The 21,848-nt window shown below is 47.3% G+C and overlaps 1 protein-coding gene across 8 annotated transcripts in view; it reads right to left on the reverse strand.

Annotated features, from left to right (window-relative positions):
- EHMT1 (euchromatic histone lysine methyltransferase 1) overlaps positions 1-21,848 on the reverse strand; it is a 230,451-nt gene that overhangs the window by 170,513 nt on the left and 38,090 nt on the right. The gene's annotated exons all lie outside the window — the stretch shown is intronic.

Below are 21,848 nucleotides of genomic sequence, written 5' to 3' on the forward strand. Positions count from 1 at the left end.
GGAGCGCCAACTGTCCATCAGTGGCACCCCCTCGTGGAGCGCCAACTGTCCATCAGTGGCACCTCCCCCGTGGAGCACCAACTGTCCATCAGTGGCACCCCCCCCCCCTGGAGCGCCAACTGTCCATCAGTGGCACCCCCCCGTGGAGCGCCAACTGTCCAACAGTGGCATACCCATCCAGTGGAGCATTACTCAGCTGTAAAAAGGAATGCACTGCTGATACATGCTACACCACGGCCACGGGTGAGCCCTGAAAACACTAAGTTAAGTGAAAGAGGCCAGGCACGAGAGACAACAGAGCAGGCAAATCCACAGGGAAGGAAAGCAGATGAGTGGTGGCCAGGGGCTGGGTGGGGTGCTGGGGGCACGGGAAGGAACTGCTAACGGTAAAAGGTTTCTTTTCAGGGTGATACAAATGTTCTGGATTTCTGTCCACAAATATACTCAAGTTTCTGGATTAGTAGTTCTGGTATATAGTGAATCATTAATATACGATGGTCGGTGGATGAATAGATGGATGTGGATAGGTGAACGGATGAGTCGGTGGGTAAATAAATGGATGGGTGGGTGGTGAGGTGGATGGTAGACAGCAGGGTTGGTAAGTGTACGTGACAGGTGGTGGGTGGGTGAATGGTGGATGGGTGAATAGAAGGGAGAGGAAGGAGAATGGAGGGGAGGAAGAAAACAGGAGGAGAAGGAAGCAAGGATTTCTCTTCTAGCAGGATCCTGCGTGTCCAGGTCAGTCAGACTCTCTGGGGTAGACAGCTCCGTCATGCTGACGGCCTGGCACCCGAAGCCATCAGCTCTCCTTGTCTTCTCTATCAGCGCATCCCTTCTTCCCTTAGTCTTCCTTCACCTACTTCTGCCTCCCCGCTGGTCCTGCCTCTTCTCCAAGGCAGAAAGGAAGAAACGTGTTCTGCAAACGTCTATGAAGGAGGCAGGAGCTTCCCCTTCGCAACACTCTCACTTTTCTTCCTGTAGAAGATGCAGTCCCTCTCAGAGGTCCTGTGCCACCTGCCACAATCCTAAAAGGTAACTTACCCTGAAGGCAAGGATAATTTGGATAGACTCTCTTCTGGATTCCATGAAACCAAATAAGCAGCATATACTCTAAGGCAAATTCCTGTAAGATTTCAGATGTCAAAATGGCCAGACCCATGTGAGAAGCAGCACAACAGCACACGTTTCCTCCCCGAGTTCCCTAAAAATACAATGCTTTCACTGCAGAAATCTTTATTTCAAGAAAACACACCAAAACTTTTACTTTACTTAAATCAACTTTTTCTCTTTGGTTATTTATTATTTTGTCCCCTATTTGCAGTGCTTCAAGCAGAAGCCAGAAATCTCTAATGCTAAAATCCACCACCACCCCATCTCTAAAATTATCTTCAAATGAAAAACAAATGTCTACTTAAGCTACAACCTCCTGGGTCCTGTTTTCCCCATGTCCAGCCTCTGCCCATGCCCCAGGGCTGCAGTCACACACCTGCTGCCCATCTCCTTCAAGCCACCTATCCAAGCGCGGGAAGGAGGGGGAGAAGGAGTAGAGTAAGGCCAGAACCAGCCAATACCTGACCTCCACATGGTCTGGAGAAATGGCTCCTAGAAAAGTACATTTTCAACTCCAAAGAGATGAGAACAAACAATCTCTAAGGGTTGAGCTAACCCAGGTGGAGCTGCTAACATTAACCACCGTTAAAATTTACATCACAGGTGTTCAAAAACATTCCTGCATCAGCACATTTGCATACCTGGTTAAACAGTTCCTCTCAGAACCACTACCCAAAACAGTGCCAATTTCCAGTGCACAGCATCCCACAGACACCACTGCTGCTGGGGACACGTGAGCGATGGCACTGCCCGGGCTCACTGAGTGGCCTCCACCGCGATTCAAGGGCAGGCACAAAGGAACGCCCTATTGTTCCCTCGTCCTCCTCATGCTGTGCGCTGAGCTGGAGTTTCCTCAGAGCTAGGAGAGAAGCCTACCATCCCCCACCCTTTTGTTCGAAGAATACGGTTCTAGAACAGGCAGCTATGAACCAATCTGCTCTAATCATGTTATTTACAATTAATTAATTAATTAAAACACAGCCCTCCTCACTAGGTCTCTCCCCAAGATGTGCCCAGCACTTGCTTGAGCAACGTCTTATTTTCTGTGGAATTGCTTAGAAAATCCAAGTGGAGACTCTGCTGCCTCTCTACCCTCCTCACCATTCCACGGAAAATGGAGTCTCCCCATGAACTCGCAGACAGGATCATCACACAGCCCACACGTGTGGACCGGGACGACACAGGCTCTGAGGGGGGACTGTTCCCAGCTCTCCTCATGAGTGGTCAATGCCATTCTCACATCCCAGGATTCTCACATCCCGGGCGGACAGATTTCCCTTTCTGCAGCCTGCATGGCAAAGAGCCAGCTGCACAGTGAGTGGCACGGGCAGCCTTGCCCTGCACAGCCTGGCCTCGGGTACCAGGCCCCTGCTCACCTGGCTGGCAGTGTCGTCCCTTTCCAGCCTCACTCCCTCCACCACTGAGGCTGCCATGGGGGCAGGTAGGAGAATAAAACAGGAAAACACTGCTAGTCAGCAAAAAAGTTCACGCACGCTCTTTATAAATGTTCAAACGAGAAAAAGTCCTGGTTTATCATCAGCATAACTGAAAAAGGTCAGAGTTCCTCCTGCTACCAGCAAATGCGGAACGGGCTCGAGCTGTTCTCAGAACCCTCAGCTGGAGGGGACTTCCCGTCTCACTCCCAAGAAAGCGCACGTGGTGGCGACCAGAGAGCAAAACAGGGTGATTCTGGCAGGGAAGGAGCACGGAGAACAAGGAGGTGTGCCCACCATCGCAGCAAGCGTCCCTGCTCTGCAGGCCCTGACCTGGGCCTAGACGCACCAATGTAAAAGAAAGAGGGATTAAGCAAAGGAAAAAAAGTACCAAATACCACATCTCTTGCTTGTACCCCATCACTTTTTTCCTCCTGTCTTAGTGCAATTGTTGACTGCGGCCAACTGCAGAGAAATCGCAGTAGCCCAGCTCGGCGGCTCCCTCTGAAGGCTCCACGCACTGGGCATGCTCCAGAGCCATCTCACGAAATGGAGGCTGCCCCAGCGGCAGGATTCCAGAGCTGCACGCGGCCGCCCAGGCACCTCCAGGCCTCCTTGCAAGCAGTTTAAACCCTGGCATTCACAACCATTTGAAAACAATCAGTGTTCTCGGATGGAAACCGTTTAACCAGACATTTATTGTTTCACCCTAAAATGTGAAGGGTTCTTCCACAGAAACCATCAACATAGCTCATCCCAAAAGCAATCACTGCTCGGAGGGCCTCTCGGGATTCACTCTACTGAAAAAACACTAACCAAAACCTAGACGTGGAATCTGGCGACCAGCCCTGTCACAGGAACTCAACTCACAGAGACGTTTTACCTCTAGGCCAAGAGCCCACAACATGACCATGGGCAGGAAAGCAAACGGAAAACACCAGCTCGCAATGCACACCTCCCACCGGAGCTCCCGTCCCACGGCCAAGCATACCAGGGTGGGTCTCAGGGCAATGCTTCTGCCACAGGAGTAGCACCAGGACGCACCTGCCCGGCACAGGCTCAGCGCAGCAGCCCTCCCACACTCAGGCTGCTCCCAAACATCACCTCCCGTGTCCACCCCAGCTCCAAATTTCTCACAGGGACAGACCCTTATACAGCTATGCCAGCTCTCCAATCAAGACCAAGTTGTAGCTCTTAATACAAAACAATAAATATTTGAAGTCCTTTTTCCATAAAAATAGGGAATATTTTTTAAAATAGTGTATTCGGGTTCCATGCAAACTGCAAACTAAAAGCACAAATATTATTTTCTATTTTTAAGGTCACATGACAGTAAATAATACTAACCCTTCTCTATAAATGCTACTCTATAACTCCCACACTTTCTGGTACAATATCAGTGTTGACTGCCCAAGAGTTGCAAAGTGGGTGGTCCAACGGAGCTGGGCCGGCAAGCTGTGCTTACCAGCCAGGGCGGAGACGCGCCAACAAAACACCAAGTCCGAAAAGCAATGCAAGTGATTCCTCTTTAAGTACACAGGTTCCACCCAGCCAAGAGCAAACAACCCAGACACGGGACTCCAAGTTCAAATGTAGAAAACACAATGTCAACAGATCCATCTTAAGGCAACAGAGCATGGTCATTTACAAACCTATCTGCAGCCTGCACAGAAACAGAAGAGAATCCTGCCCTCCACCTCGGCTCCCTCTCCCATATGGACAAAGAACAGAGAAGGCAAACTAAGGGAAATAAATGCATATGACTAATAAAAACAAATGCAACTGAAAATACATTTAAAGCAACAAAGACACCATTTTTCCACTTATTGAATTGGCAAAACAACAAAAAAAGTAAAGTCTGTTAATAAGAGTATCGGGCCAGGCGCAATGGCTCACACCTGTAATCCCAGCACTTTGGGAGGCGGAGGGGGCAGATCGCCTGAGCTCAGGAGTTTGAGACCAGCCTGGCCAACATGGTGAAACCCAGTCTCCACTAAAAATACAAAAATTAGCCGAGCGTGGTGACGGGCGCCTGTAATCCCAGCTACTCAGGAGACTGAGGTTGCAGCGAGCAGAGATCACACCACTGCACTCCAGCCTGGATGACAGAGTAAGACTCAGTCTCCAAAAAAAAAAAAGAGAGAGTATGGATAAACAGGCAATTCTCATTTCATGAAATCTCTCTGGGGGCAACTTGGCAATAGTTATCAAATTTTAAAGACAAATATACTACCAGGCTCAGTGGCATGCACCTGTAGTCCCAGCTACTTAGGAGACTGGGGCAGGAGGACCACTTGAGCCCAGGAGTCCAAGGCCAGCCTGGGCCACACAACAAGAACTCCTTCTCTTGAAACAAAAAACAGTACATACCCCCTGGTAGAGCAGTTCTCCATTGGTAGTATAATTTTACTTATACAAAATCTGTAAAATATATAATCTGTAAGATAAATTTTTGCAGAAATTATGCATATATTTTGTAGTGCTTGTTATAATACACAGTACGTATAATACTAATAATGGTATATGTGTAGCTTACTCTACAGATACACTAGCAAAAGTTCCCCAGATCACAGGGAACAAGGACATGCATTCAGCTTTCTCTCAAGGTGAGAGGGTCTGAGTGCCCACCCACAGAAGGCTAGTTATAGACATTGTTACTCCCCTACAAGGGAATATCCAAAAGCTCTCGCAGAGGGCAAGAAAAGGCCGCTGTGCTCGCATGGGAAATCACAGTGGCCACAGGGAGGGCAGAACAGGGTGTCTACGATACCAAGACTCGTGTAAGAGAACAGAAAGATGCTAGTATGTGCACAACCATCTTTCTGGAAGGAATCGTGAGAAATTATTAATAGTGTGACATGTTTAAGTAAGATTAAGAGCAGAAAGGGAGATGGGAAGTCTTTCACTCTGCACTATGCACCTTTTCTTACTCTTGAGTTTATGTTACTTTTTCTTTCTCCTCGTGGACCTCAAGTGTGCCGAGGATTCTGAGCAACCCACTCGAGCACGCAGGACGCTGCCACCACTGCTCCACGCTGCTCTTCACCTGGTCAGCTATTTTTCATCACGCAATGAGCACCCATTAACCCACCACTCACAGCAAAAACTAGGATCTTGTCAAGATTCGATACCTAACCAGCATATGGCCCTCACCACCCCATCACTGCTGCCTCTTCCCGCTCAAGCCAACTATCAGAACAAGACCCATAGCTGTAGCTTCAAAGAAGAAAGTCCCCAAATTAACAGGCTAACAGCAAATCCATCTAAAGAAGGTAAAAATGAACACCAAAATAAATTCAAAGAAAGGGACGGGAAAGAGATACTAAAATGAATGGATATTTATACTATAAACATAGGTTAAAAATTCCAGGCTGGGGCTGGGCGCGGTGGCTCACACCTGTATTACCAACACTTCGGGAGGCCGAGGCAGGTGGATCACCTAAGGTCAGCAGTTCGAGACCAGCCTGGACAACATGGTGAAACCCTGTCTCTACCAAAAGTACAAAAATTAGCCAGGCGTGGTGGCGTGCACCTGTAATCCCAGCTACTAAAGAGGATGAGGCACAAGAATCACTGGAACCCAGGAGGTAGAGGCTGCCGTGAGCAGAGATCACACCACTGCACTCCAGCCTGGGTGACAGAGAAAGACTCTGTCTCAAAAAAAAAAAAAAAAATCTAGGCCGGCCACGGTGGCTCACACCTGTAATCCCAGCACAAGGTCAGGAGTTTGAGACCAGCCGGGCCAACATGGTGAAACCCCATTTCTACTAAAAATACAAAAAATTCACCCAGTGTGGTGGCAGGCACCTGTAATCCCAGCTACTTGGAAGACTGAGGTAGGAGAATCACTTGAACCCGGAAGGCGGACGTTGTAGTGAGCCAAGATCACGCCACTGCCCTCCAGCCTGGGCAACAGAACAAAGCTCTGTCTCAAAAAGAAAAAAGAAAAGAAATTCTAGGCAGGGCGCAATGACTCACGCCTATTACAGTCCCAACACTTTGAGAGGCCACGGTAGGCAGATCACCTGAGCCCAGGAGTTCAGACCAGCCTGGGCAACATTGAGAGACCCCATCTCCACAAAAAATACAAAAATTAGCTGGGGATTGTGGCGTGCGCCTGTAATCCCAGCTACTTAGGAAGCTGAGGTGGGAGGATCACTTAAACCCAAGAGGCAGAGGTTGCGGTGAGCTGAGATCTCAACACTGTACTCCAGCCTGGGTGACAGAGTGAAACCTATCCGGAAAAAAAAAAAAAACTAAACAAAAATACCAGCAATTTGAATTCAACAGTGTGTAAAACATATATATATATATACTATCAGCAGATATTGTTGGGTGTGTAACTCACCACATTAATAGATTTCTTGGCCAGGCGCAGTGGCTCATGCCTGTAATCCCAGCACTTTGGGAGGAAGAGGTGGGCAGATCACCTGAAGTTAGGAGCTCGAGACCAGCCTGACCAACATGGTGAAACCCCGTCTCTGCTAAAAATATAAAATTAGCTGGGTGTGGTGGTGCATGCATATAATGCCAGCTACTTGGGAGCCTGAGGCAGCAGAATCACTTGAACCCAGGAGGCAGAGGTTTCAGGGAGCCGAGATCGCACCACTGCACTCCAGCCTGTGCAACAAGAGGGAAGCTCCATCTCAAAAAAAGAAAAAAATATAGATTTCTTTAAAGATGTAGAAAAACAACCGGGTGCGGTGGCTCACACTTGTAATTGGGAGGCAGAGGCAGGTGGATCACCTGAAGTCAGGAGTTTGAGACCAGCCTGGCCAACATGGTGAAACCCCACCTCTACTAAAAATACAAAAATTAGCCAGGCGCGGTGGCGGGCACCTGTAATCCCAGCTACTCGGGAGGCTGAGGCAGAAGAATTGCTGGAACTCAGGAGGCGGAGCTTGCAGTGAGCCCAGATTGCGCCACTGCACTCCAGCCTGGCGACAGAGTAAGACTCCGTCTCAAAAAAAAAAGTAGAGAAACTACTTGGGGTAAAATTCACTCAAGTATGATTTTTAGAACTCAGTAAATTAGGAATGGAAGAGCATTTCCTTACTCCAAAAAAAAAAAAGGATAGTTCTGTTGAGCAGTCTAAAAACAAAATACTTTTTTTTAAGTATTTAAAAAAAAAAAAAAAACACCATCCTAAATAGGAAAATATTGGAAACATTCCCTTTAAAATCAAGAATAATCATGAAAAGCAAAAAGAAACTAGAGAGACAGACAGACGCATAGAACGATAAAGCAAATGTGGTAAAATTTTCACACTCGGGGGACCTGGGTAAAAGGGCCTATGGGAATTCTACGTATTGTTTTGCAACTTTTTTTATAAGTCTAAGATTATTTCAAACTAAAAATTTAATAAAGTAATAAAAATAAACAAAACCAAGAATAAAGACATCCACTAGCATTTTTTCTTTTCAATATCGTATCGTGTCCTGACCAGTACAATTAGAAAAGGAATTTGAGGCCTGGGATTAGAAAGAAATAAAACTGCTATTATATGTTCTACAAAGTATTCGAAATAATAGTCGAGCTCAGCAAGATGACGGCGGGAAAGGTTAGACACTCAGTCGTCAGCTGTGTGGTTATTCTACAACAGCAGTAAACAGCGAGCTGCTGTAATTACAGAGAAGGCATCACTTACGATGGCATCAGAGAATCACCAGTCATCTAGCAATAAACCTGCAAAAGATGGCAAGACCTCCACAGGAAAAATTTAAAAATTTCATAGAAATATTTCTTAAAAACTAAAAGAAGACAGAAATATACTATGCTCACAAACAGGAAGACATATTGTGAAGACGTAGATTCACACAGAATTGATCCATAGATTCAGTGCAATTCCAATTAATATCCAACAAGATTTTTCACGAAATCTTAGGATTCTAGAGTTAATATTGAAGAATAAATGGCCAAAAATTGAACGCCACTGCACTCCAGCCTGGCCAAGACAGGGAGAGCCTGTGTCTAAAAAAACAGAAACAAAACAGCAACTCCCCCATGTTTGAACTGTGGGATACGGTATGTCAGGCTGACGAAGAAAGGAGGACTTGTTCAATGCCTAAAGCTAGGAAAAAATGATTATACACATGAAGAAAGACGGGGGAAAAAATTTTCTGAGACAGGGTCTGGCTCTGTAACCCAGGCTAGAGGGCAGTGGTGCAATCTCAGCTCCCAGGCTCCAGTGATCCTCCCACCTCAGCCTCCTTTATTAGCTGGGACCACAGGCACGTGCCCCCATGCCCAGCTAATATTTGTATTTTTTGTAGAGATGGTGTCTCACTTTGTTGCCCAGGCTGGTCTCGAGCTCCTGAGCTCAAGCGATTCCAAGGTGCTGGGACTGCAGGTGTGAGCCACCACGCCCACACATGAAGAAAGATGAAATTGAATCCCTATTTCACATGATTTACGTTAAAAAAAGAAAACTCTCAATCACAGAAGAATAAGAAATTACATGCCAAGAACAAAACCTCGGCTAAGCACTGCATACCTAGGTAAATACATTTTGGACTGTAAGGTAAAGAAAAGTCTCTTAAAATACAAAAGGGGGCCAAGTGCAGTGGCTCACATCTGTAATCCCTGCACTGGAGAGGGCAAGGTGGGCAGATCACTTGAGCCCACGAATTTGAGACCAGCCTGGGCAACATAGAGAAACACCGTCTCTGCAAAAAATTCAAAAATTAGCCAGACATGGTGGTACATGCCTATGGTCCCAGCTACTCGAGAAGCTGAGGTGGCAGAATCACATAGGCAGGGGAGGTCGAGGCTGCAGTGAACCATGAGTGCACCACTGCACTCCAGCCTGGGCAACAGAGACTGTCTCAAAAAAAAAAGTAAAAAGGGACCCAGGTGTGGTGGCACACACTTTCATTCCCAGCTACTTGAAAGGCTGAGGTGGGAGCAAAGGAGTTCAAGTCCAGCCTGGGTAACATAGCAAGACCCTGTCTCTAAAAATAATCAATTAATTAATTAATTTTAGAAATACAAAAAGGACGGTCAAACTAGGAGAACATATTCATAATACACAGAAACAACAAAAAATTAAGAATATACAAAGAACTGCAAAATAATAAGCACAAACCATGAAAAAATGGGCAAAGGACATCTACAGACGTTTCACAGAAAGGGAAACACATCCAGCCAAGTACCACACTGGAGACATTCAACATTAATAAGAGAGTAAGAAAAACCAAAACTAAGAAAAATACATTATGTTTTGGGAGGAAAACAATAGAATAAGATCTAGTATTTGATAGCACAACAAACATAACCTATTTAGATGTTCAACATTAACAAGAAAAATAAGAAAAACCAAGTAAGATGATAATGAGATGCCATTTTACACACACATTCAATGGACACAAAATCACGGAAAGAGGATGTGGGCTCGCAGGATGTCTGCAATGGTTCAGCAGTTCCACTCCAGCCCAAGAGAAGAGGCAACCACAGAAGTGTTCCTGGGTTGGCGCAGTGGCTCACGCCTATAATCCCAGCACTTCAGGAGGCTGAGGTGTGAGGATCCCCTGAGGTGAAAAGCTTGAGACCAGCCTGGGCAACACAGTGAGACCTTGTTTCTACAAACACACACACAGACTTTTTTTTTAATAAGCCATGCGTTGTGGTGTGCACCTACAGTCCCAGCTACTCAGGAGGGTGAGGTGGGAAAACCGCTTGAGCCTGGGAAGTTGAAGCTGCAGTGACCCAAGGCTGCACCCACTGAACTCCAGCCTGGGCTACAGGGCAAGACCCTGTCTCAAAACAGAAAAAATCCTTTTTCTATGCCATTTTATAAAAAGCCACTAAAAGGCCGGGCGCGGTGGCTCAAGCCTGTAATCCCCGCACTTTGGGAGGCCGTGACGGGCGGATCACGAGGTCAGGAGATCGAGACCATCCTGGCTAACACGGTGAAACCCCATCTCTACTAAAAAATACAAAAACAAAAACTAGCGGGGCAAGGTGGCGGGCGCCTGTAGTCCCAGCTACTCGGGAGGCTGAGGCAGGAGAATGGCGTAAACCTGGGAGGCGGAGCTTGCAGTGAGCTGAGATCCGGCCACTGCACTCCAGTCTGGGCGACAGAGCCAGACTCCGTCTCAAAAAAGAAAAAAAACAGCCATTTAAAAAAAACAAAAGATAATTACAGATGATGATAAATAAACCCAGGTAAAGGGACAGAACCACAGGAGAAGCTACCTGAGATATAAGAACCAGGGAGGGCAGTTCTGAAGTCTGAAAAAGACCATTCTGGGCTGGGTGCGGTGGCTCCTGCTTGTAATCCCAGCATTTCGGGAGGCTGAGGCAGGTGGATCACTTGAGCTCAGGCGTTCGACACCAGCCAGGCCACCATGGTGAAACCCCATCTCTACTAAAAATACAACAACTAACCGGGCGTGGTGGCACATGCCTGTAATCCCAGCTACTCAGGAGGCTGAGGCACGAGAATTACTTGAACCCAGGAGGCGGAGGCTGCAGTGAGACAAGGTCCCGCCACGGCACTCCAGCCTGGGTGACGAGAATTTCTTGAACCCAGGAGGCGGAGGCTGCAGTGAGACAAGGTCCCGCCACGGCACTCCAGCCTGGGTGACAGGTGAGACTCCATCTCGGGGACGGGGGGCGACCATTCTGGATAGAAAGAACCATGACTGACAGGAGAATTAAAGAAGAAGGTAAAACACGGTGCACAGGCACAATGAGGTAGTATTCAGCCATGAACAGAATGAGACCCCGTCATCCGCAGCAACAAGGATGGAACTGGAGGTCACTGTGTTAAGTGAAATCAGCCAGGCATGGAAAGACAAACTTCACACGCTCTCATTTATTTGTGGGAGCTAAAAATTAAAACAACTGAACCGATGGAGATGGTAGAGAGTAGAAAGATGTCTAGGGGCTATCACTTGTAGAAGCCGTATAAAATAAATTTTAAAAAGGATGGTTTCCAGAGGTTGGGAAGGGTAGTGGAGTGGAGGTAGGCAGTGGGAGTAGAAACGGTTAGTAACAAAAAAATGGAGTAACAAAATAGATAACAAAAAAATAACAAAAAAAATAGAAAAAGAACTAGTATTTGATAGCACAACAAAGTGACTAGAGTCAACAATAATTTATTGTACATCTTAAAATAACTAAAAGAGTAGAACTGCATGGTCTGTAAAACAGGATAAATGCTTGAGGTGATAGACACGCCAATTACTCTGGTGTGACTGTTATGCACCGTATGCTTGTATCAAAATATCTCATGTACCCCATAAATAAATATGCCTATTATGTACCCACAAAAATTGAAAATAAAAAATTTTTATTTAAAAAAAAAAAAACGCAGCCAGGTGCACTGGCTCCCACCTACAACCCCAGCACCCTGGGAAGCCGACTTCCACTCAAACCACCACCCTCTCATTCTAACAACCGCAACAGCCTCTCACCTCACCTGCCGTACCCTGCAGCCAACTCAACACTGCCACAAGAACGACCTGTGGAAACAGAAGCCACATTCTGCCACTCCTCTGCTCAGAATCTTCCAGTGGTCCCTCTAAGAACAGCCTGTGAGACAAGCACCCTCTCCAGCTGAGCGGGCTGCCCACGCCTCACTCCCGCTGTTCCTCAAGACCCCACGCCTCGCTCCCCGTTCCTCAACACCCCACGCCTCGCTCCCGCTGCTTCCTCAAGACCCCATGCCCCAGGCCGGGCGCGGTGGCTCAAGCCTGTAATCCCAGCACTTTGGGAGGCCGAGACGGGCGGATCACGAGGTCCGGAGATCGAGACCATCCTGGCTAACTCGGTGAAACCCCGCCTCTACTAAAAAAAAATACAAAAAACTAGCCGGGCGAGGTGGTGGGCGCCTGTAGTCCCAGCTACTCGGGAGGCTGAGGCAGGAAAATGGCATAAACCCGGGAGGCGGAGCTTGCAGTGAGCTGAGATCCGGCCACTGCACTCCAGCCTGGGCGACAGAGCGAGACTCCGTCTCAAAAAAAAAAAAAAAGACCCCACGCCTCGCTCCCGCTGCTTCCTCAAGACCCCACGCCTCGCTCCTGCTGCTTCCTCAAGACTGCAAACCACACGCTCCCCACACCACTGCCCATGTGCCCTTCCTTGTCTACACCGGCCGTGACACACCAGTTCCGTCTGCTACGCCCCCCAGACCACAGCACAGAGCAGGTACCCTGCACTTCCAGGATGAACAGACAAAAGTAAAAGGGTGGCCGGGCATGGTGGCTCACATCTGTCATCCTAGCACTTTGGGAGGCTGAGGTGGGCAAATCACTTAAGGCCAAGAGTTCAAGACCAGCCTGGCCAAAATGGTGAAATCCCATCTCTACTAAAAATACAAAAATTAGCCAGACGTGGTGGCACACACCTGTAATCCCAGCTACTTGGGGGCTGAGGCAGGAGAATCGCTTGAACCTGGGAGACAGAGGTTGCAGTGAGCCAAGATGGCGCCACTGCACTCCAGCCTGGGGGACACAGCGAGACTCTGAATTAAAATTTTTTTTAAAATGGAAGGGCATCCAGCAGTGGGTGAGAAGCAGGGAGAGGCACAGCACGGCCCTTGGACACAGGTCTCTGCCTCCTAGGGGTACACCTGTCCCCTGGACACATGCCCCTGCCTCCAGCCCACAGCCCAAGCCCAGCCTGGGCACAAGGCAATCAAGAAAGCAAAGCTCAGCATGGGCACTGTGCCTCTAGATAGATCCACTCAGGGCCAGGAGCCTGTGTTTATTAGGAAGACAATAGTTAACAGGAAACTTTGAAATCTAAGTGTCATCACTCTAATCCAAAATTTCCCGTTTCCTTCTAGTATCTCTTCACAGCTATACATTTTTGTTTTTGTCTTTGTTTTTGAGATGGAGTCTCACTCTATCGCCCAGGCTGGAGTGCAATGGTGCAAACTCAGCTCACTGCAACCTCCACCTCCCAGGTTCAAGTGACTCTCCTGCCTCAGCCTCCCGAGTAACTGGGATTATAGGCGCACACCACCATGCCCAGCTAATTTTTATAATTTTAGTAGAAATGAGGTCTCACCATGTTGGCCAGGCTGGTCTCCAACTCCTGACCTCAGGTGATCAGCCCACCTCAGCCTCTGAAAGTGCTGGGATTATAGGTGTGAGCCACTGCATCCAGTCATAAATATTTTATATGGTTATGAGCTATATAAATAATTTTTCCCTTGAATATTCCTACGTCTTCATATTCTTCAGTTATCACATGAATGGCAGTGCATTTCATAGAGTAGATAGACCATAAAGTATTAAAACATTTTTAAATCACTGATAATCAGTTTATCATTACTTTAAAACAGTGGTCCCCAATCTTTTTGGCACCAGGGACTGGTTTCGTGGAAGACGATTTTTCCAAGGACAGAAGGTGGGGAAGGTAGTTCAGGAAGAAACGATTCCACCTCAGATCTTCAGGTACCAGATTCTCGTAAGGAGCGTGCGGCCTAGATCCTTCGCATGTGCAGTTCACCCACATAGGAGGGTTCTCGCTCCTAGGAGAGTCTAATCCCACTGCTCATCTGACAGGCAGGGCTCAGGCAGGGACGCTCAACTCAACGCCTGCCGCTCAGGTCCTGCTGGGTGGCCAAGTTCCTAATGGGCCACTGACCAGCACTCCGTGGCCTGGGGGTTGGGGATCCCCACTTAAAAAACACTATGAGCATCTTCATGTAAATGATAACTACTGTGAACTCATTCATCATCTTCAACAGCACTGAGTGACACTGAATATATGCAACGTATTTTATTTTCCTCATTAAGGAAAACTCCGTAGGTAAGATTACTGGGTCCATTCACGGGTAACAATAGTTCTGGTCTGCTGGCAGTAAGGAAGTCTTTTTTAAGCAGCCTCTACCAGTGAGAATGCCAGTGTAGTGCTTGAAAACAGTTAACAGTCAGGCGCAGTGGTTTACGCCTGTAATCCCAGCACTTTGGGAGGCTGAGGTGGGCGGACCACCTGAGGTCAGGAGTTCGAGACCAGCCTGGCCAAAATGGTCAAATGCCGTCTCTACTAAAAATACAAAAAAAAAAAAAATTAGCCAAGCGTAGTGGCGCACACCTGTAGTCCCAGCTACCTGGGAGGCTGAGGCAGGAGACTCACTTGAACCCAGGGGGCAGGGGTTGCAGTGAGCCGAGATCATGCCATTGCACTCCAGCCCGGGTGACAAGAACAAAACTCAAGTCTCAAAAAGAAAAAAAAAAAAGAAAGGAAAAAACAGTTAACCACCTGGTACCTTCCTGCTGCAGTCCCTGAATACCAAGGTCCTTGACACCACCTCTGCTGTCCACGCTGGCCTGTCTAAGCCACAAACATCAGCATCCCAGCTTGGCTGCACCCCACCACCTGGCCCAAACTCTGACCACCCTGTGGGCTCAGAACCATGTGCACCGTTCACTTCCCTGTTCAGCGCTAACGTGCTTCTCCTGGTGTCTGTCCAGACAATGCCATGTTCTGGGGCATGGCAGGCCCGGCCTTAACTCAAGCCTTCAGGCATATGCTGCCTCCCCAGCCACCCTCTCCAGTGTGGCCCACCTCACTGGGCCCCAGCTGGCTTCTTTGTAGAAACTAACAGGATGACCTAAAATTCATATGGAAACTTAAGAGACCCAGAATAGCCAAAACAATCTGGAAAAAGAACAAACTTGGAGGACTCAGATCTCTCCATTTCAAAACTTACAACAAAGGTAAAGTCATCATGACACTGGTACTGGCCTAAGGAACAGCATCTGATCAATGGAACATAATTGAGAGTTCAGAAACAGACTCACATACTTACGGTCAATTAATTTTTCTTTCTCTTTTTTTGGGGGGGAGAGGGTAGGGGCTGGGGGATGGGGTGCCGCTCTGTCACCCAGGCTGGAGTGCAGTGGTGTCAACTCAGCTCAATGCAACCTCCACCTCCCACATCCAAGCGATTCTTCTGCCTCAGCCTTTTGAACAGCTGGGATTACAGGCACCCACCACCACATCAGGCTACTTTTTGTATTTTTAGTAGAGATGGGGTTTCGCCATGTTGGCCAAGCTGGTCTCGCACTCCTGACCTCAAGTGATCCACCCACCTCGGCCTCCCAAAGTGCTGGGATTACAGGCGTGAGCCACTGCGCCTGGCCTATGGTCAATTAATTTTCCAATTAAGCCATGAAGACCATTCAATAAAAGGAGAATCTTTTCAGCAAACGGTGCTAGGACAATGGGAGAGCCATATGCGAACATGTGAAGATGGACCCTACTTCACAGCATATACAAGAAGCAGAGGGAGCTGCTGCTCAGCAGGGGGGACACTTTCTAAGAAACGCATCAAGAAGGGGAAGTCCCAATACTAGCACTGTCCAACTTGCTGAAAATCACTTTGCTTGTTTTATGTACCAGGGAAAATTAGAAAATTGGCTGGGGGCGGCGACTCACACCTGGAATCCCAGCACTTTGGGAGGCAGAGGAGGGTGGATCAAGGTCAGGAGTTCAAGACCAGCCTGGCCAACACGGAGAAACCCCATCTCTACTAAAAATACAAAATCAGCTGGGTGTGGTGGCACATGCCTGTCACCCCAGCTACTCAGGAGGCTGAGGCGGGAGAACCTCTTGAAGCCAGGAGGCGGAGGTTGCAGTGAGCCGAGATCGCATCACTGCACTCCAGCCTCGGCAACAAGAGCGAAACTCTGTCTCAAAGAAAAAAAAAGAGAGAGAGAAAATCAAGCCCTCAGTCTTCCTGTGTGCCAGGCACTGTCTCAGGTGCTTCATGCAATCGTGCATCACTCAACTACGAGGATACTTTCTGGGAAATTCGACATTAAGCAGCTTTACTGTTCTGTGAACATCACAGACTGAACTCACACAAACCTAGATGCCTGCTACACACCGAGGCTGTGGGGCAGAGCCTATTCTATTGCTCCTGGGCTACAAACCTATGCAGCATGTAACCGTGTTGAATACTGCAGGCAACAGGAATACAATGGTAAGTATTTGCATATATAAACATACCTAAGCATAGAAAAGGTACAATAAAAATACAGTATAAAAAATTTAAAAGTGCCCTGTATGGGGGGGGCACTTACCATGAATGGAGCTTGCAGGACTGGAACTCGAAGTTGCTCTGGGTGACTGAGTGAGTAGTGAATGAATGTGAAGGCCTAGGACATTACTGTACACTACTGCAGGCTTTATAAACACTGTACACGTAGGCTACACCATCTAAGGCCAGGCACGGTGACTCCCACCTGTAATCCCAGCACTTTGGGAGGCCGAAGCGGATGGATCACCTGAGGTCAAGAGTTCAAGACCAGCCTGGCCAACATGTTGAAACCTCGTCTCTACTAAAAATATAGAAAAGTTAGCCGGGTGTGGTGGCAGGTGTCTGTAATCCCAGCTACTCGGGAGACTGAGGCAGGAAAGTCGCTTGAACCTGGGAGGGAGAGGTTGCAGTGAGCTGAGATCGCACCACTGCACTCCAGTCTGGGCAACAAGAGCAAAACTCCATCTCAAAAAAAAAAAAAATTTAATTTCTTAAACTTTTTTGTTAAAAACTAAGATACACTAGCCAGGCGCAGTGGCTCACGCCTGTAATCCCAACATTCTGGGAGGCCAAGGTGAGTGAATCACCTGAGGTCAGGAGTTCAAGACCAGCCTAGCCAACACGGCAAAACCCTGTCTCTACTAAAAATTAAAAACAGTAGCTGGGCTAGGTGGTGCACACCTATAATCCCTGCTAGGAGGCTGAGGCAGAAGTATTGCTCCAACCCAGGAGTTGTAGTGAGCCAAGATGGCGCCACTGCACTCCGGCCTGGGCGATAAGAGTGAGACTCTGTCTCAAAAAAAAACAAAAACAAAAACTAAAACACACTGGCCAGGCATTGTGGCTCACACCTGTAATCCCAGCACTTTGGGTGGCCAAGGCAGGAAGACCACTTCAGCCTGGCTTGGGCAACACAGCAAGACCTCATCTCTACAAAAAAAAAATTAACTAAAACACAAACATACACATTAGCCGAGGCCCACACAGGGTCAGGATCATCCATATTACTGTCTTCCACCTCCACATCTTGTCCCCTAGAAAATCTTCAGAGGCACTTACATGCACGGAGCTGTCATCTCCTATAATAACAGCGTCTTCTAGATGCCTCCTGAAGGACCTGCCTGAGACTGTTTTACAGTTAACTTTTTTTAAAATAAGTAGGAGTACACTCTATAATAATGGTAAAAAGTATAGCACAGAATAGTAACTACATACACCAGTAACAGGAGTTTATCATTATCATCAAGCATTAGGTACTGCGCATAACTGTATGTGCTAGACTTTTATATAACTGAGAGTAGAGTAGGTTTGTTTACCTGAGCAGGACACGTAATGCCTATTGCTAGAGTTTTAGGATGTCCTGGGCAATAGGAACTTTTCGGTTCCACTATAATCTTTTTTTTTTTTTCTTGAGACAGAGTCTCGCTCTGTCACTCAGGCTGGGGTGCAGTGACACAATCTCGGCTCACTGCAACTTCTACTTCCCAGGTTCAAGCAGTTCTCCTGCCTCAGCCTCCCAAGTAACTGGGATTACAAGTGTGTGCCAACATGCCCAGATAATTTTTTGTATTTTTATTTTTGGTAGTGTCAGGATTTCACCATGTTAGCCAGGCTGGTCTCGAACTCCTGACCTCAAGTCATCCGCCTGCCTCAGGCTCCCTCCCACAGTGCTGGGATTACAAGCATGAGCCACCACACCTGGCCAGCTCCATTATAATCTTACTGGACCATCATCTTACATGTTGTCCATCACTGACAGAAACATCATTCTGTGGCCTGTGACTATAATTCAAAATAGATCAAAGATCTAAATAAAAGAGCTAAAACTATAAAACTCATAGAAGAAAACAGGCACAAATCTTCACAACCCTGAATTTCAAAAGTGTTTCTAAAATAGGACAAAAAGGCACAAGCAACAAGGAAAAAAGGGATAAACAGACTTCATCAAAATTAAAAATGTTTGTGCTTCAAAGGATACTGTCAAGAAAGTGAAAACATAACCCACAAAATGGGAAAAAATATTTACAAGTCCTGTATCTGTCTGGGTGCAGTGGCTCACACCCACAATCCCAGCACTTTGGGAGGGTTCCAGTTTTTCCTTATCGTCGTCAACACTTATTATTTTTTGTCTTGTTTTTTTGAGACAGGGTCTCACTCTGTCACCTACCCAGGCTGGAGTGCAGTGGTGCAGTCACAGCTCACTGCAGCCTCAAACTCCCAGGCTCAGGTGATCCTCCCGCCTCAGCCTCCTGAGCAGCTGGAACCACGGGTGTGCACACGCTCATATTCATATGGGGGTGGGAAGATCGCTTAAGCCCAGGAGTTCAACCAGCCTGATCAACACAGTGGGATCCTGTCTGCACAAAAAATTAAAAAACCAAAAATAGCCAGGTGTGGTGACATGTGCCTGTGGCCCTGGCTACTTGGGGGCGCTGAATTGGGAGGATCACTTGAGTCCAGGAGGTTGAGGCTGCAGTGAGCTGTGATCATCCCACTGCACTCCAACCTAGGCAACAGAGTGCAACTGTCTCAAAAAAAAAAAAAAAAAAAAAAAACAGTGGGAGGTCCTATATCTGATAAAGGACTTAACCCTATAATATATAAAGAACATCTACAACTCGTTAATAAAAAAAATAAATAAATAAAATGGGCAAAAAGCCTAAACAGGTATTTCTACAAAGATATACAAATGGCCAATAACAACATGAAAAGACGCTCAATATCATTAGTCATCAGCAACATGCAAATCAAAACCACAATGTGATACTACTTCACACTCCCTAGTTTGGCTATAATTTTAAAAATAACAGCTGGGCATGGCACACCTGTAATTACACATCTGTAATCCCAGCACTTTGGGAGGCCAAGGTGAGCCAATCACTTGAGCCCAGGAGTTCGAGAATAGCCTAGGCAACATGATGAAACTCCATTCTAAAAAAATTTTTTAAATTAGCTGGCATTGTGGCCCACACCTGTGTAGTTCTAACTATTAAGGAGGCTAAGGCAGGAAGATCACTTGGGCTTGGGAGTTCGAGGCTGCAGTGAGCTGTGACTGCACCACTGTACTCTAGCCTGGGTGACAGGGTGAGACCCTGTCTCAAAAAAAAAAACAAGAAACAAAAAAAAAAACATGTGTTGGCGATGACATGGAAAAACTGGAATCCTCATTCACTGCTGGTAGGAATGTTAGATGGCACAGCCACCATAAAAACACAGCTCCTCAAATGGCTGTCCCACAATGAGACCACAGTAGTTTGACATGCAATTGTAAGAAATAACACAGAGATTCTGTGTACACTTTACCCAGTGCATTAGTCTCCTGAGGTTACCTTAACAAAGTGTCACAAATCAAATTGGTTAACTTAAAACAACTGAAATTTATTTTTATGTTTTCACATCTGGAGGCCAGAAGTCTGAAATCTGGCTGTTGGCAGGGCTGTGATCCCTCTGAAGGCTGTAGGAAAGAACACGTCCTTGCCTCTTCCAGCTCCGGCGGAGGACGCGATCTTCCACATTCCCTGGGCTGCAACACTCGGCTCCCACCTCTGCCTCCGCTGCCATGGCTGCTTCCCTGAGGCTGTGTCCTCTCCTCTTCTTTTATGGACACCAGCCACTAAATCTAGAGCACACCCTAAATCTAGGATGACTTCATCTCAAGATCCTTAATTAATTATATCTGCCAAGATCCTACGTCCAAATTAGGCCCCATTCTCAAGTCAGGGGTGGATATGAATTTGGGAGGACATTTTTGTTTGTTCGTTTGAGTCGCAGTCTCGCTCTGTCACCCAGGCTGGAGTGCAATGGCGCCATCTCAGCTCACTGCAACCTGCACCTCCCAGGTTCAAGCAATTCTCCTGCCTCAGCCTCCCCAGTATCTGGGATTACAGCTGCCCGTCCCCATGCCCAGCTAATTTTTACATTTTTAGTAGAGACACGGTTTCACCAAGTTGACCAGGCTGGTCTCTTTGGCCAGGCTGGTCTCAAACGCCTGACCTCGTGATCCGCCCGCCTCGGCCTCGCAAAGTGCTGGGATTACAGACGTGAGCCACTGCGCCTGGCCGAGAGAACACTATCTGTGGTTTTTTTTTTTTTTTCTTTGAGATGGAGTCTCGCTCTGTCGCCCAGGCTGGAGTGCAGTGGCGCAATCTCAGCTCACTGCAAACTCCGCCTCCTGGGTTTACGCCATTCTCCTGCCTCAGCCTCCCGAGTAGCTGGGACTACAGGCGCCCGCCACCTCGCCCAGTTAGTTTTTCGTATTTTTTAGTAGAGACGGGGTTTCACCGTGTTAGCCAGGATGGTCTTGATCTCCTGACCTTGTGACCCGCCCATCTTGGCCTCCCAAAGTGCTGGGATTACAGGCTTGGGCCACTGCACCTGGCTGGGAGAACACTATTTCTGAAGTCACGGGTGGGTCTGAATTTGGGAAGACACTACTCAACCCACTGCTACTCAGTTTCCCCAGTGATGAAGCTCAAGCACAATACCACAACCAGGATCAGCCTGGCTTTTTGGGTGGAAAATGGGTAAGATGGACACCGCATAAGCAGAAATACTAGGAAGACCAGTTAAAGGGTGACTGCTACAATCCAAGCAAGGCACTGTGGTGGCTTGGGTCCAACAGTGAGGCCATTAGAGGGAGAGTAGTCAGAGAAACGGGACCTGCTCTGAGGATGAGGCTGACAGGGTCTTCTGATGAACCAGCTGAATTTGAGAGGGGGAGGCAGGACTAAGAATGATTCCTTGTTGGCATTTTTACAGACATAAAGGATAAGTTTTTACATTAACTTGGGAGAACTAACATGTTTATGATGTCCAAGAACAACAAATGTATTTCCACAGTTCAAGTCTTCTGTTCCAAGTGCTTGAATGCCCAGGCTAGAGTGCAGTGTTGTGATCACTGCTCACTGCAACCTCGACCTCTTGGTGACACTCGCCTCAGCCTCCCAGGTAGCTGGGACCACAGGCATGAGGTACCACGCCCACCTAATTTCTGTTTGCTTGTTTGTTTTTTGAGAGAAGGAGTCTCTCTATGTTGCCCAGGCTGGTCTCAAACTTCTGGGCCCAAGCAGTCCTCCCACCTCAGCCTCCCAAAGTACTGGGATTACAGGCGTGAACCACCACAACCCAGCTGGCTATTGACTTAATGTATCAATTTTATATCCAGTTCCTTAATGAATTTCACTGTCTGTGTTTTAACGTTGACTCTCTTGGGTTTTCCAGGTATAGTTCATTTCATCTAGGTGTTCAGATTTAATTGCCGAGGATTATACAATATGGTCTCTTACAATTTTGCTCCCAAACAGTATATT

This window comes from Piliocolobus tephrosceles, chromosome 14 (assembly GCF_002776525.5).
Source record: "Piliocolobus tephrosceles isolate RC106 chromosome 14, ASM277652v3, whole genome shotgun sequence".
NCBI lineage: Eukaryota > Metazoa > Chordata > Mammalia > Primates > Cercopithecidae > Piliocolobus > Piliocolobus tephrosceles.